The sequence below is a fragment of the Manacus vitellinus genome, unplaced genomic scaffold (assembly GCF_001715985.3).
Source record: "Manacus vitellinus isolate BGI_N305 unplaced genomic scaffold, ASM171598v3 scaffold_5_pilon, whole genome shotgun sequence".
NCBI classification, from domain to species: domain Eukaryota; kingdom Metazoa; phylum Chordata; class Aves; order Passeriformes; family Pipridae; genus Manacus; species Manacus vitellinus.
The window spans coordinates 42,458,398-42,474,747 of NW_021940682.1; positions in this window are offsets into that span (position 1 = coordinate 42,458,398).

Below are 16,350 nucleotides of genomic sequence, written 5' to 3' on the forward strand. Positions count from 1 at the left end.
GTAAGCAATTTTCTTCCAAGTATGACAGAACAGTTCCAAAACCAAGTTGAGTTGTATGGTTGTATATAAAATGTCAAAGATGAAATGTAGTAACATTGGTAGTGTCAGTGGTACAAATCAACTTAATTGACCACTTTAATTCTGACAATTCTGAATTCTATGATTCTATGTTAAGAAAGGAGTATTTAAGCTACCTGTACATATTGCTTTTAACATCTTCCATCCAAACATCTCAAAATTAATAAAATAGTTGGCAACTATTTTTTGGCAAGCATTATCTTTCTTCTAATTCAGGAAAAGAGTCTGAAATAAATGTAAGCAATTTACTTGCCAAATAAATGAAACTATGGGGGGAGGACCCAACATGAAATAAACTCCTACATCTATAATTAAATGAAATGAATTATAATGTGTTACCTAAAGACAACTACAATTTCTATTTCTAGAAATAAAAAACAATTTTATTTTGTCCAGCAACATTTAATTCAGGGTTTAAACAGAGCAGAACGAACCTTTGCTCAGTCATGCAAGTCCTGATTTTGATTTTACAGTGACAGCAGGAAACGTTCTGGTATTTTTAGTATTTTACTTTTTCTCCACTAGATGTCCCCAGCCAGTCACAGTACTGTTTGCTTTCACCGCTCGTCTCTTCGTAATCTGAAAGGGTAGATACTTCTTCGAAGTGCATATTATTAAGATATCATGATAAGTGACTTGCACTGCAGAGTTCACTTTATCTGGAAGATTAGCAAGACACAGATCCTCAAGAAGAACACAACAATTTAATTCTATGCTTAAGATACAGCAGCTTCCCAATTCAGGAAGCAACTAAGAATCATGTATATTTTCTTCTCTGAAAATATGTAAGTAATCAAAGCCTTAAAACAAACAAAAATCCTTGTTGAATAAATCCTTCTATATCAAAAAGGAAGCCTTAACAAGTTTGGTTTTCTCCTGTTACTCAGTTACTTTCAAAGGATGTGTAAGAGTTTTACAGAACCATTCACAGCTGACTGAGCTAACAGCAGGAGTCTTGCTTAATTTGAGTTTTAATGGCTCTTTAAAGTAAGATGAGAGCAAAATCTGGAATGATCACAAATATCATTTTAAGCCTTTCTCACCTCCCCAAAATGGCCTCTGCAACAAAGCATAGGAGACTGGAAACAAAACTTTCATATTAGACTCTTAAGAGCTGTCTGCTCTTGACCCCATCTTGTTGATATGACTTTGCCACCAGCCTTTTCCCCAGGGGACAGCTGGACATCCAAGGTAGCCTGTGCTTGCCACCTCCAGCTACGGAGCAAGCAGCCTGAGGGGTGGCAGGTGGCCCTGGGGAGGAACAGCCATGCTGCTGGACTCCCCCCACATGCCTCACTGGGCACCTGAGTGCTGTGGCATCTCTGTGCCCCTGTGCCATGGGGTGGGCCAGGCTCCAGTCCCTTTGCTGGGCTGGGGACAGCAGCTGGGGGAGTCTGTGCTGGCAGAGGGAAACAGGCATGGTGGAGACAAGAGCAGCAAGACAGCACAGGTATAGTGGGAGCAGAGTCATTCCTGCTCTGCTCGCCCTGTCTTACCAAATGAGGTGTTTCTCCCTCCCACAGCAACATGCAGCCCCAGTTCCTTCTTGTTTAGACAGAGAAATCAAACAGAGAAACATCAATTCCACAAATATCTTAGAAAAAGTAGCCATCCTGGCTAAATATAGGCCAGATGAGATCCCTAGTTCTTTTTTTTTCAACCTTTTTTAACTGAACCAGCTGGAGCAGAGTATATACTCTTCGACACAAAACTAGCTGGAGGCAGCACCTTGTGAAAGAGCTGGTTTGGTACTTCTTCACTAAGGCCTTAAGCAAATTAAGCCAAACAAATTGCAATAAGTGGGCAGGGCATTACTCCAAAAGTTACAAGGGCTTACAGCACAGTTTTACTGTTGGCTTCCTGTGTCACATTCAAGTCCCTGATGCCTATCTGAGCATCCCCAGCTGCAAAGTGGAGATAATATGCAACCATTCTGTGTGAGTCTGTAAGAGTGTAGCAGCTTCTAGGAACTAATCTTTTTCATATGTTCTGCATGCTCATTGCGTCTTATAATGACTAGCAAACTCTCACAGAGTGAGGTAAGTTATAACAGAGTTAAGGTTTCCCTGAATAATGTGAAGGGGTTTACTTTTACCTCCTCTGTACCCTAAAACTTGTAGAAGCATCCCAATATTTCCAAAACTGAGAGCTGAGGAGGACTTTGATTGTCTGGATTTTCTCCAAAACTAGGACAGAGTATCTGAATTAACACAGTGCAAAATTTCTGTGACTTCTTTGTGGTAGAAATAGTGTTCAGAGTGCTCAAAATGTAACTTGCTCACAAGGGATGTTTGACAATGTAAAAGGAGAACATTTCCTCCCTGAAGTTCACGTGGTAGGCTGACTAAAGCTCTCTGGGGGTTCCCCTTCTGCAGACTTCAAGCAGTGGAAATATTGCCAAATATATCAGATCATCTCTTTTTTTTCTACTCTTTCCTGTCTGCAGACAGAACTCCCCTTCGATACCCCATAGAGTTCATCTAGTGGACAAGGTAAAAACCTCAGCTTTTCTTTCTGTCATATGCTACACTCATAAATTTTTCCTTTCACGTTCCCAATGCTTTGTCTTCTCCCAATTAGAAAACCAGAAGCTTTCTCAGTGGCTCAAGTGTCCTGATAGCATAAAGCAGGGAAAGTTCATTGACTACATAAGCCCACTCATTATCCTTTTCTAGTGAGTTGAGCTCTGCTTTATTTATCCTTCTCATCTTTTTCCAGACTACATTCATCTTGCTGAAAGTTCATGTGTGGTCTAAGCTCGCCATCTAGGCTCCTTAATAGAGACATAGAAAATAATTCATTTCATGTCTGTTTAAATTTTCAGAGGATAAAATTACTCACTTCGGGAGGACTTTTTCTACCTCTTCTCCTCTCTCTCTCTAGAGGAAGTCTAGACAAAAGTTTAGAGTGAATGCTTAACATTTCTTGGATGAAAATTAGGGGGGATGACTTTCAGTCCCACTTAGCAAAAGCTCCCCTTAAGTAGTTGCTCTGCTCCTCCACTCACTAATAGTTTGTAAATTGCAGAGGCTTCTCAAGGAGCCTCAAAAGGAAGGAGTCATGCCATGATTTATAAAGCTTGCTATGCAATTGATCCGCTGAGCCAAAAAAGGACGGGAAATACTATACAATCTTCTCCCCTTGAAAAGGTTATTGTTGCCTGTCGTGTTTGTCTCTGCAAAAGATAGGATGTCCAGAAAAAGCGGATACTTTACTTCCAAGAACTGTCACCACTGCTTTACTGCTCAAAAATTAAAAGTTAGACTCCAGGAAAACACTAAGTTGCACCCTCAAAAAGAACATTCAGATTACCATAACTCAAGATTCCATGCACAGGCCAATTGTCTAATACTGTAATGAGTTTAAAGTCATGAACAGATTGCCTTACATATATAGGTCCAGGATCCTATATGAGGAACTGCCAACACAAGTACTATTTCATATAAATATGTGACACATAGTTTCCCTTGAAAGTCCAATTTTAACAGCTCTGTTAGTTACCTTGCTAGGAATTCCTTCTGAATGTAATTCTCTTTTCTAATATAAAAGCTGGCAAACCATCAGATGTTCTGCTAGACCTCAGGCAGGCCTCAGACCCTGTATTAAATCATTACAGTCTAGGAACAACTTTAAAAGATGCTTGTTTCACACTTCTTTCTTTCTTTTTTCTTTTTTTTTTTTTTAATGCAGATTAAAATATTCCCAAGAATTAACAGCAGTGAAGAGGAAATTACAGTAATCCTCTGGGAGTCCCTAAAAACATCCGCAAGGACAAAACAAATGCTTTATTGAAAGGCATAGCACTGGGCAGAGAAAATCCTTATGATCCTTTAGGATCATAATTGCACAATTGCACAATTGCACATTTTAAGGAATGTAAAAAAATCCCCCAGGAATACTGCTAAAATCTGCAAAGTGCAACAGATTAGAATAATAATAATTGTAATAATAATAATATCAACTTAACCTGTGAGATGTATAAAATCAAGCTTGGGATGGATGGTGCTGACATTTTATCTGAGGAGCAGCAGCCCTCCAACACAATCTTACACGTTTTGTATTTGTTGTTGACTAAACCAACGAAGGAGATAGAGCTCCAGATTTTCCTTACTATCAAAGAACAGGAATGACAGCAATCCCATATCTCAGTACCGAAATACAGATCTGCCTGATTACTATCACATAGCATCAGGATTTCTCAGAGAATTGCTGGGAGAGTAGAATGGTAAAATACTCATCATTAAACCTTTTAGCAGGCACAGAATTCTACCCACCACTGAAAAATCTTTACTGAACTCTAAATAGTATAAAGTAGCCACCAGTACAATCATAAAATACAATGTAAAAACCAGCACTCATCTACTTTTACATCAGACCATCCAGATTAAAGTGCACTGCTGCAGAAATACTTCAGGTATCGACTGTTTAAAACCATATATATCAAGGGGACTCTTCGGCTGAGGTTCAATTCAAGATTAAGAGATGACAGTTAGAATGCCTATTCGTAAAAATTCCTCACTGCCTTAGGTGTCTGAGCTTCCACTACAGTCAGTGATTTTAAGGCAGCAATCCAATGGTAATTCAGTTCACCTTGGAGAAGCTGGTCAGTTGAAACACTCTCCAGGCAGCTCTGACCATATTGACCAGATATCCATTAAGTTTAACAGAGTTTAGACAGTTAGCTCACAGGGAGACACACAGACGTCTGAATCCCAAAGCAAATTCCATCTCTTTAAAGGACTGTAGCACAATATTAGGGACTTTCCTGAGTACATCATTGGAACATTCTGTTCCAACCTGCTTCCACTAAAATTCAGTGTTGCCCCTAGATTGGAAGAACAACTTAAATCCTGTATGCCAATAAAGGTATGCAATTGATTTACTTCTGACCTTTTTGTATGAGACAGGATATATTATTTAATTGCAATATCATATGCTGTTATATTTTCTCTCAAGTCCCTGTTTTATTCAGTGCAGAAGTCTGATGGTACATGTGATACAAGGAGAATTTCAGGCACAGAAGAAGACACTGCACACTTGTTGAGATCTCCTTCCATGGTTCTTATATGATTTACAGAATCTTTCTGGGAGTATCTATCATGTTCTTTGCCACTGTACTCCTCGATGATTGCTTCTCTCTCTCTCTGAATCTCTCTCCCTTATTATTATTATTTTTTTTGCAGGCAAGTGACTTTTATTTTTTCCCCCTCCTTTATTCTAATTCAAATCGTCTGAGAAACAACTTACATGTAGAAGCTGGATACCTCAGTTCAGCTAAAACATTATCAAAAACAGACAGAAGGGAACTGATCTGTGATGCATTCTCAGACTACATCTAATGTACTTAGAAATCACTGACTTCAATGAAAAATAACAGAAATCACACTGAGAGAAGAAAAAGTCTCTTGCAGTAATTCCTTATATTAAGAAATTTTTACAGTGCTCCAGCAACTGTAAAATCAAGCCTTTGGGGATCTCCTCAGTCTGCTGAGTCTGAAACCTACAACCCACTGCTTCCCAGGAGATTGCCCTAACCACGCCACAGCTTTTCATCTCTTGTCTTCAACTAGGCTAGAGCTCAGCCAGGCCCACCAATGAACACCATGAGAAGGAGGGATAGAGGTCTAGTTATGCATCACAGATTAAAACATTAATGGAGAAACTGTGCACTCAACTTGGTTAGTGGGGACTAGATGCCACTGTAGGTACAAGGAAAATAAACTGGATCTCCAAAGCCTGGCCCTAGCCCCTGCCCTTCCATTGTTTATAAACACATTTGGCGCTTACTCTAAAGAACTTCAGTAGCTTCTGCTCTATTAGAATGATTTCATAGAGTATTTTAAATCCCTTTTTCAAGTAAATGAACACAAAGATCTATAAATAAGTTCTAAGTTACGGTCTCTAACATGCACTGCTGTGGAGGACATAAAATCTCCTGGGACTTTGATCTGTGTTAATTAAATCAAAAAAAAAATCTCCATAAGGTCTAAAGCATGCTTAATGAATTAACATAGAGGCCCCACTGAGCAAAAGTCTTTTAAACTCCAGTGAAACAAATCAACTCACATTTTATTATTATCCACTTTACAAATTTAATCTGTTGCTTTATATCATGTGAAACCAGTTTTCCATAAATGCTAATTAAAACCATTAAAAATGGAAATCTTCTTCTAAGGGGCTTATGCAAAGTGTGAATATTGATGAAAAGAGATAGGTCTGTTTGTGCTTAGGAAAGAAAGATATAACAAACTGTACTTGGGAAATCTGCTGGGAGTAAGCATAGGCACCTGAATCAATTTGAGGCAGGGAGTGGCTACAAAAAGCACCACTTTAAGGAGGGTGGTATTGCTGTTTCACTGACAGGGTACCACCAGTTTTGAGGAATGCCATCACACTCGAACCACAAACAGCTGGAGAAAGGAAAACAGACTAAAACAAAAAATAATGCACCTCCTGATTTGAATCCTTAGGATCCATACATATTGAAGCAAATTTAGTGATACTCTGTAACTTGACCCATGATTGTTCAATGTAGGGAATAGTGATGCTTATAGAAAAGGAGTGGAACTGAGTCTGGTAGGAAGCTCAGAGCATCTGAGTGAGTAACCCTCCCAGCAAGCAGCAGGAAGTAAGAGAATTCACATGTACTACAGCTCTTCTTTAACAACTGGTTTTACTCTGCCAGATTTTTTTTTCCAAGCATGCAATGAAGAGCACATGCACATGATTCCCACCAGATTTTCCGCTGTTAGATCCTAAACAGGATGGAAGATCAGTAGGAAAAAACATGAAAAGTTCACAGTTTAAAAATCTGCTTAAAGTCCATGTGAGCAGCCTTTAAATCTCATTTTCTTTATACACACATCTGCTCTTTTCTGTTTGTCATGCACATACAGAGTAATTTTTCTAATTTTTTCTCAAGCTCTTCAGGTTAATTCATTTCCCAACACTTCAGCACAAATCAGAAATATTAGAGCCCCTCCCACACAAAATCATAGAAAAGAACAACTTGAAGGATCATCAGGAAATCATCTCATCCATTCCCCAGATCTACTGTGTGATAAACTGTACCCACATCCTTACTGATGGATGTTTCTATAACATGATTTTTAAAAGCTGCAGTAGTTGAAACATCTTCACAGAAAACCAGACACTTCTCAGTAGCAACATGTAGGCCTTAGCATAAGCTCAGTTTTTACTAATATCTGTTTACTATATTTGCTAAATCAGAAGTCACTAACTTTTATTTTATTTTTAAATTTATGCCATGTTTATATTATATATTGAGGTATATGCATAAACAAAATATTAGCATATTATATAACAGTATAGTTATTATTATAAACTTTATATTTATAGCATGAAAATTCTCCTGGCTCTTTAATTTTATTAGAAAAATATGTCTCACTATTAGAGACAGTAAGTGTTTTCTAGAAGATGCACATCATGATTTTAACACAATGACAATTTTCTTTTAGTCTCAACTACTCCAACAGCATGTAGACCTCCAAACAATATTATTCATTTATAAATGATGCTTGCTGTCTTACTTTACATTTAGACATGCCACAACATACAATAAATAAGCTAAGTTTACTAAAAAGGGGTGGCACATAATACTGGTAAATGTGATGGTATTTTATTGAACTGAGGGAATCCAAGACAGGTCTGAGTCACTCACACTCACATGATGTTCGAGTGCTCACACACAAAAAATAATATACACAACTTTTTACCCCAGAGACTTTATATCTCAAATGTCTTAGATCTGTGCTTTCACTCTAGTTTCACTCTTTGTTAAGATAACACTCTGAAAATGACACTTTGCCAATGTGGAATCACACCCTCAGACCTGCTTCAAGAGGCATTACATTGGCTCAGCCATTCGAACATATGATTTTTCCTCCATCAGGGGATTCTTTGCACACTTTTAATCCAGGATATTGTCTTCACCCTTTTTCCTAAAACTTAGTTGGAATGGGAAAATCAAAAAATAGAGGAAGGCTACTGTGGTAGCTGCAGTTACAAAAAGATTTTCTAATGAATGGACCATATCCAGGACACTGAAAAAGTGACAAATTGACACCTTTGTCACCTCTTTCTGATTCTGTGTCATAAACAGATGAGAAATCTGAGAAGACAGACAAACTCATAACAGTAAAACTGATGCATTTAGGAGGGGAGAAAACTGAGTCATTTCTGAAAAGCCAGTAGTCAAGTTCCCTCATATTCAGTAGGACTGTTCTGAAGAAGGGAAAAAGAGTAAATAACTATAAATCAACATATTGGGTGGTGGCAGTAATAATGTAAGAAGGAAAAAAAGGCCAGATAGTCAAGCAGGAGGAATACAATGGGGCATTTCAAAACTTGGAAATTTAATGATGGCTATATTAATTTCAAAAAAGCCAATGGGAGTATTTAGGCAAGAAGATGACAGTGATTTCTAAACTGGCAGAATGATGTGAAAATGGCAGACTGAAAGACAGCCACGAGTTAGTGCAAACATAGACATCACCCTTAAACTCAAGTGATAAAATAACTGTCATAGATAATTTCTGTGTTACAAATTAAAGAGTTGTGTCTGATCAATAAGTAGCTATCATATTGGGCCTAGAGCACTGCACAGCACTGAACAATCACCATCAACTTCCACACTGAGTAGGAGGCACATGCAACGTGCTTGGGACCTAACAAACAGATTCTCTGAGAATTTCGAGAGCAATTCAACAGAATACATAGAAAAACAAAAAATAAAGAAAAGCTTGTATTTCATGAGAAAAGACAATTATATGCAAATATTAGGCTGTTTTATGTAAGGAAATTATTCATTTATTTATTTATATTTATTTATGAAAACTGAGTGTAAAATGAAACCAAAGCAAAATGGTAATGTTAAAATCTATGGCATAAGATAAACCTGTCGTGTGTACACGTTCACATTTTTTTGTGATACTATTTTATTGTGTAAGTCTGACATAAAATAAACAGCTTCTAGATTTTTTAATTCTTTCACTTTTCTACCCTTTCCTTATATTACCTTATCACCCAACAGTCTTAGACCCACTGAGAACACAGTACCTTATTTTTTTACATATTCTCACATAGGTAAGATAAATAGAGAAACTTTCTGTGTTAGACTATAAACATTAGAGGTAAAAGGGTCACAAAGATCCCAAAACTATGTTGAGTCATTTGGACATAACATAGAGACAATCTTATAGAAAAAGCTACTGATAAAAACATGGTGAAGAAAAAAACATTAGTCCAAGCAATAATAACAAGGTAAAAGCACCATTTTGGAATTCCAATATATGAAATTAAAAGAGCTACTTACAACAGCTCTTGTAGCAACATTGCAATTTTAAATTAGCTGTTTAGCATACAGTCCTGCAATAACCTCTTCTCTTATTGACAGCACAGACTTTTTTCAGATAAATGCATACATAGCTCTTCTTCTTTCTTACGCCATAAAGATAAAGCTCCTGATCATTGAGGGTAAGCAGAGAGAAAGAGAGGATTCATGATATTTCCCACTCAAAGCTACTTTCAAAGCCGTAGAGAGCTAGATGTGCTGTACCATATACACACACACATAGATGTGTACATGTATTCTGTGCATGTACACCCATATATTGCCTGTATCTGTCTACCCAGTTCCAGATACTTGATCTACGTCACAAGCTGGTTGACACCAAACACTTAGACAACATGCACATGCACAAAACAAGTGCATGTAGCATAATGTCAGTGAGGGCTGTGCCTCTGTGGGCACAGTATACACATATAGGGACATCTACTCCCTGGGAAGACCAAGCCCTTGGATGCAAGACAAGACATTTCTTTTATGCAGGCCAAGTCCCTGGTCTAGACTCCAGGACTTATTTCCACAGAATGAACTGATGGAGAAGCATAACTACATCTAGGATCAATTTAAAAAGAGCATGTTTAAATATCACATGTTTTGCAGTATGTTGAAAGACTATAGATGTCCCTTTCTTTAAGTCTAAAAATATGTAGTGACATTTGAAAGAAGGAAGTATGGTCCAAATATAGATGTGGGAGATTTTAGCATTGTCATCCTGTGCTGCTAAAAAATATGATAAAATAACTAAATGCCCATTGTTCCATATACACAGAGCCATTACCAGAAACTGAGCAATTACAGAACATTGGGTATTTTCCATACATTCAGGGCATGATTTTGATGTCTTTGCCCATGCTTAACGTGTCTTAGTTCCTGAGTAGCTCCACTTATGTGAGTAATAGTACTCATGCAATATGATTAAACATATTCTAAAATTGTATAATTTTTAATATTCCTCTATTGTTCTTTTAAAGTAGTAGTATCTATAAATATATCCTTCCATTTTCACAGGTTTACTTTGGAAGAAATGTTCTTACAAGAATAAATGAACCGAAACAATCACTGATAAATTTTTAGCAGAGTAAAATAATAAAACCTGAATGCCAATAAAACATTAGGTTTGGGATTAGGCTTGGGGAGGAGGGGTTGGTCTTTTGGTTTGGGTTTTTTTTTTAATAATGGACTTCAAGTATAAATTGACTAAAGAAGGGACGGAAATATCAGGAGCTGGTTACCTTCTCAGCATCAGAGACTTTAAAGAACACACTTTCATTTTGTTGTTTTCTCTCTTTTATCTAGCTTCGTTTTTCTTGGCTTTAGAAACCTCTGACTTTACTACTACCTTGTATCCAGGCCAGCTATTCCAATTAATAAATAACACTCTAGATCTGTCACTGTGCCATTCTAAAACTTCTGACCGACATCAATTATGATGCAACTCTATGTCTCATGCCATTTATACCTACTTCTTGCAGCCAAGAGAAGAGGTCAATGTACGAGAATCTAATAGAGTGTGAAATCATTGTTACATGGCTGGAAATCTTTCCTCCAGAAAACCTCAAATAGAGAATGTGGCTCCCAGGAGGGCACCAGACCTTACAGAATCATAGAATGGTTTGGGTTGGAAGGCACCCTAAAGGTCATCTAGTTCAGAACCCCCTGCCCTGGGCAGGGACCCCTTCCACTAGACCAGGTAGCTCAAAGCCCATTCCAACCTGGCCTTGAACATTCCAAAGAAGGTACATCCACATCTTCTCAGGGCAATCTGTGCAGCCTCCCACCACTCTCACAGTAAACAATTTTTTCCTATTATCTAATTTAAACCAACCCTTTTTCAATTTAAAGCTATCCCCCCTTGTTCTATCACTATATGTCCTTGTAAAAATTTTGAACAGGTTGGAGCCATCAGCCTTGACCTGGCTGTGGAATGTACCTGGGACACACAGGTACTGCTGTGGGTAGCACAGGGACAGCCATGGCTCCATCCCCTGTTGCCCTTCCCTTTTCCCATCCTCGACACGGATGGGGTTGCACAACTGAAGCACAGACAAGAAGCTGACTCAGGCCTGGGCATCAGCCAGCACCAACTAGTAACAAGCACTGCACCTGCACACATTGCTCTGTTTGACTTTTAGCAGCGGACATTTAAAAATGTGATTCAGTCAAGAACACCAGGCCTGTGTCTAGACATCCTAGCATCAACCTTCTGAAACACTACAATAGCCATGAAATAACATCAATGCACCCAGTATACCACATGAAAAATTTTACACATAACACTGAACTTCACAACATCTTTATAATACAGCTAGACACACCAGTGTAAATGTTACTCTCTCCCTTAACACATTAGCTTTCTCACTTCATTAGCCACTTAACCTATGATACAAAGCGTTTTATGGCAATTAAATGTTTTTTCCTGTTTGTCCAATACAATAACCTCCAGCCTGTTCGTAACATCCCTGGACATCACCATAATACAAACACATAATTAAAAATAATTTTAGTTGTTGGAGCTTGCTGCAGTGATTTTTATAAATAAGTAATATATTTCAATCAGTAGTATATACTTTCTTGTTTTTATTTCCTGAAGAAATAGTCTGAAAAATATTACCTTCAGTAATGTTGCAGGCACATTATTTGCTGTATGCATTTTCTGTATTGCTTTTTCAGACACAGAACATGCTCTCCTCCAGTTCTAAATGAGTGTCTGTGTCTCCCTCAGACAAGGTTATGCTATATAAACCAAAGTCGCTTCCTCTTTTTCGCAGAAAACTCGTTCCCCATTTATTAAACAGAAAAGTTAAGCAGTGACTAATATAAAAGCATAACTATTTTGACTACTGTCCCTCTCAGAGAAATGTCAGGTTATTACTCTAAAATTAGAAATTAAAACTATTTATAAAATGCTCTTCCTCTAACACAGTTCTGCTAAAGAGGCCACGAAAAATAGTGCAGTATCCTTTAGCAAGTATTCAACACTGCATGTGATAAAAAATCAAATACACATGGGTCTAATGAATAAGAACGCTATTCAATACCAGAAGCTAAACTAAAAGGAATACACAATCCTTACAAGATCTACTGTATGTAGAAGAAATTTTAAAATATCAATATTTTAATATAATTTTAAATTATGGGTATCATTTCTCTCCTTTCTCACTTTAACTGTTGCAGCAAATAAATACACAATTTGTGTTACATTTTGCAGAAAATATTTTATAGATTTTTCAGTAAAATCATGAGTATACTTAACAGGCATTGTGATGGTTAGATTTAGAAAATAACGTGCTATTTCATTAATAATGGATGCAAAACACATTTACTCCTCTGCAAATGGCTCCAAATCCAATTTTTCTTCTATTATATTTGGTGTTGAAATGTATTTTTTGTCTATATGAGTTTTAGATGTTTTTCTAATCATCCAGGAGCTTTCAGAAAATAAACTCGGTATGTCAAATCTCATCTATTTATTAATATTGCATTCACTGTACACAAAAATGGCATCTCTGAAGAGAAAAAGTATTAATCACAGAGGTTTACAAATCATTTTTCTGAGTTTGAGGCAGTCTTTTCAAAAGTTGTCATGCATATGGTTTTTTCCTTGGGCATGTTATCTTTTTCCATAGGAAATTTTTTTTCCAGGCAAAATTTTCACAAAATTTTTTTCCTTTGTTCAGAATTTTAAGATACACTTCAGCATATTCAAAATGTAGTCAGCTCTGGATATATCTGAAGTACATGGACTTAGAAACATCAGTGTAGTATGACCAAGGCTAATTTGTATCTGTGAAATATGTTGCCATGTTAAAAAATTTCTGGATATGAAGATGCACATCTGTCCATTCTTCAGTGCTTTTCGGAACCTCTGGTTTATATAACTTCTGAGCTTTTAAGTGCATGCTCATAAGAAGTAACGTATCTGTCCTGGAAATTCTCCACTCAAGTGCTCCTACTCTTCCCCTAAATAAGGACCCACATGTTTTGACATTCCAACCATTTTGTTGGTTTTGACACCTACCAACAACTTCCAAATCAAAAGGCCAAGACACTATAACCGCAAAGATTAGCAACTCATAACATTTGGATCACAAATCCTTTGCTATAACCAGTTTGCTTGCTGTTTCTGAGTTTTGACATTGAAATACAAGCAAACAATATACGAGCTGACATTTTGTACTGCTGTCAGTCACGGCAAAGCCACAGCCTTTCTGAGTGCCAGAGAGGAGCCAGACTGGGACCCCATGAGTGTACGGGAACTGCCTGGGTTCCTCCCACCCCTGCTGGGAGCACACTGAAGGCCACGTTCCCATCTTAACATTAGACATAACAAAAATTGGTCACACGTGAGTTATAGACCCTCAGGATGTCATTTTAGTTGATTTCCACCCACGTTACCCTTCTCTATACTCCCACGGTTTCATTACATTGCTTCACCTGAAAATTCCCTGTCTAGATGCCCAACTCCCACCCACACATACAAATGTTGCATCTCAACATGCCATTTGGCTCATGCACTCTTGTATAGGAACTGTAAGAGAAAGTATTCCCCGTGCCCCAAATCTCCCTTTTCTATAGTTCAGCCTCACTGCAAAGTAAATCCTCATACCATAACAATTATCGTAGGAAGCTGAAAAGAAGTATCAGTAAATGGTAGAAACTGATGTCACTATTAATACTGCCTAATAATTTTCTTCTTTGTAACATACCTGTTCTTTGCGTCCAATACTTCATAAAGCATAAGCAGCAAAATCTCCTAAGTCTTTAGAGATTAACCAGATCTTCTAGCTTGTAATATTACCTAGAGGCTGCTGTGTCAGGTCATTCTAAAGCATTCTCTAAGAGCCAGAGCTTCTGAGTATTTTGTCTCTTTCTCCAGAATTTTTAATTGTCTCAACAGTCAAGTTGAAGTAGGAAAAGGAAATATTACTGGCAATTTAGATATAATCTATTTTGTTATAGGAAGTTTTTCTGTTCTTCTCTACTCTACTTACTGGTTACTTCCTCTTTATCCAATATGACTAATTTTTAAACTGATAACAACATAGTTCTTGTTAGAAACTCCCAGGAGCAGATGCTGGAGTTTAACTGCTGAATCATTGTGTCATCTGATTATGTAAAAAATTACTTCTAAATTTACAGGTTTATATCAAAATCACTAGATGCTTGCAAAATGCTTTGTTCTGGATCTATATTTGTACTATAGGATTTGTACTACATGTACTCAGGAAGAAAATACACTGCAGACTTACAGAGGAGTGGCATGTTCAGAAGAACAAGGTGTCTGAATTTTTTATCCACTACTCAGTGGCATTGTGTGTGCCTGTCTCCCTGAAAGAGACATTATGCTAGAAAATAGTGTTTCTAAAACTTAAGAAGAAAGAAAACTCTAGACATATAGCCTCAACTGACATCCTCAATGTAGAGAACCAACATAGGTGATGCGACACTTTTTGACACTGCTTTCATTTAACAATGTACAGAGAGAGATTTCTTTATTTTTAAAAACTAAATCAAATGCATTATAATGACTGCAAATAAGAAGACAGAAATAAATAGAGGAAAACTAATATGATTACCAAGACAGAGAGGTGACCAAGGTATTGATACCTCTGTCCCTTCCAAATTATCTGTAAGAACACAAAAACTCAATACCGATATTACAGGTTGGGTACCACCACAGGTTCTGTTCTCAGGACAGAGAAAGGCAGAAGGGGGACACAGGGTGGAGGCCACTTCCCCAGCACTTTCTAGTGATTCTCTGTCTAGGGAATAAATAGAGGCAAGAATATAAACTACAATACCTGGACATTTCCAGTAGTACCTACCAGTCCCTTCTGATTATAGGCCTGCCTTAGTTAAACTAGTTGTCCCACTTTTTTCCTTTGAGGATGAAAACTTAATTTCAGCAATTAAATTCTAAGCCCGATGTCCTTTTCACTTGACTAATATATGCCTCCTATGTACTTCTTCTTAAAAGACTGCTATGTATGTACTCTCCACTGATTGCCGAATTATCCAAGTCTAGGAGAAGAAGAACAAGGTATAAGGGAAGAAATAGTCCCTTTGTACTCAGGCAATCTTTGGTCATGTATTAACAAGGAAATGTTTAATGACAAATAATAAATTACATCACAAATAAGTTTTTCCTTTCTGGTAAATAACTGGGTGTCAAGCTAGAACAGGAACAGTAATTATTTCTTTAAAAATTGTTGGAGTGAAAGTTATACAGTGACATACATGTTATCCCGTTTTGGCTTGCAGTGTTATTCATGAGGCTTATCATGTGACATACATACTCCTAAACTCCCTGAAAGAAAAAACCCTGATTTTTGCAATTCATACTGCTGAAGTATAGCTGCATACAAACCACCCCAACACCACTGTCTTCAACAAGCACAACCTGCTGCAACGAAGAAAACAGTAAAAATGCTGGGTGAAAAGCCTAAAGGTTCTGGCTTCACGCAGGGAACAAGGTGTGATGCAGTGTGCATTGGTCCAAGCACCGCCAGCAGCCCGCCCTACCCCGCAGTCTGCCACTAGAGGGAACATGGACATGCTAGAATTAGGAGCATAGGAAAATCGGACATTTGAATTTTCTTGTTCATATCCCTTTTAGAATTCTCTTATATAAATCGTCACTTACATAAAGTTTCTGAAATATGCTCTACTGAGTCATTTCAATTCCGAGAAAGTACAGTATTAAGGTTTAAGTGAAAGTGAAAGGGAAATCTTTTGAAGTGAAAAATCCTTACCTGAAATTCAGCTTTCTGCAAGCCAATCTGCCCCATTTTCTCTCAGACTTGCAGAAAAACCCAACAATATCACTGAGTTCTTTTTAAGTAAATCTGAGTGAGAACTTTTCAAGGAAAACAGCCCAACAGAAAATATGGACTCACTAAAGAATC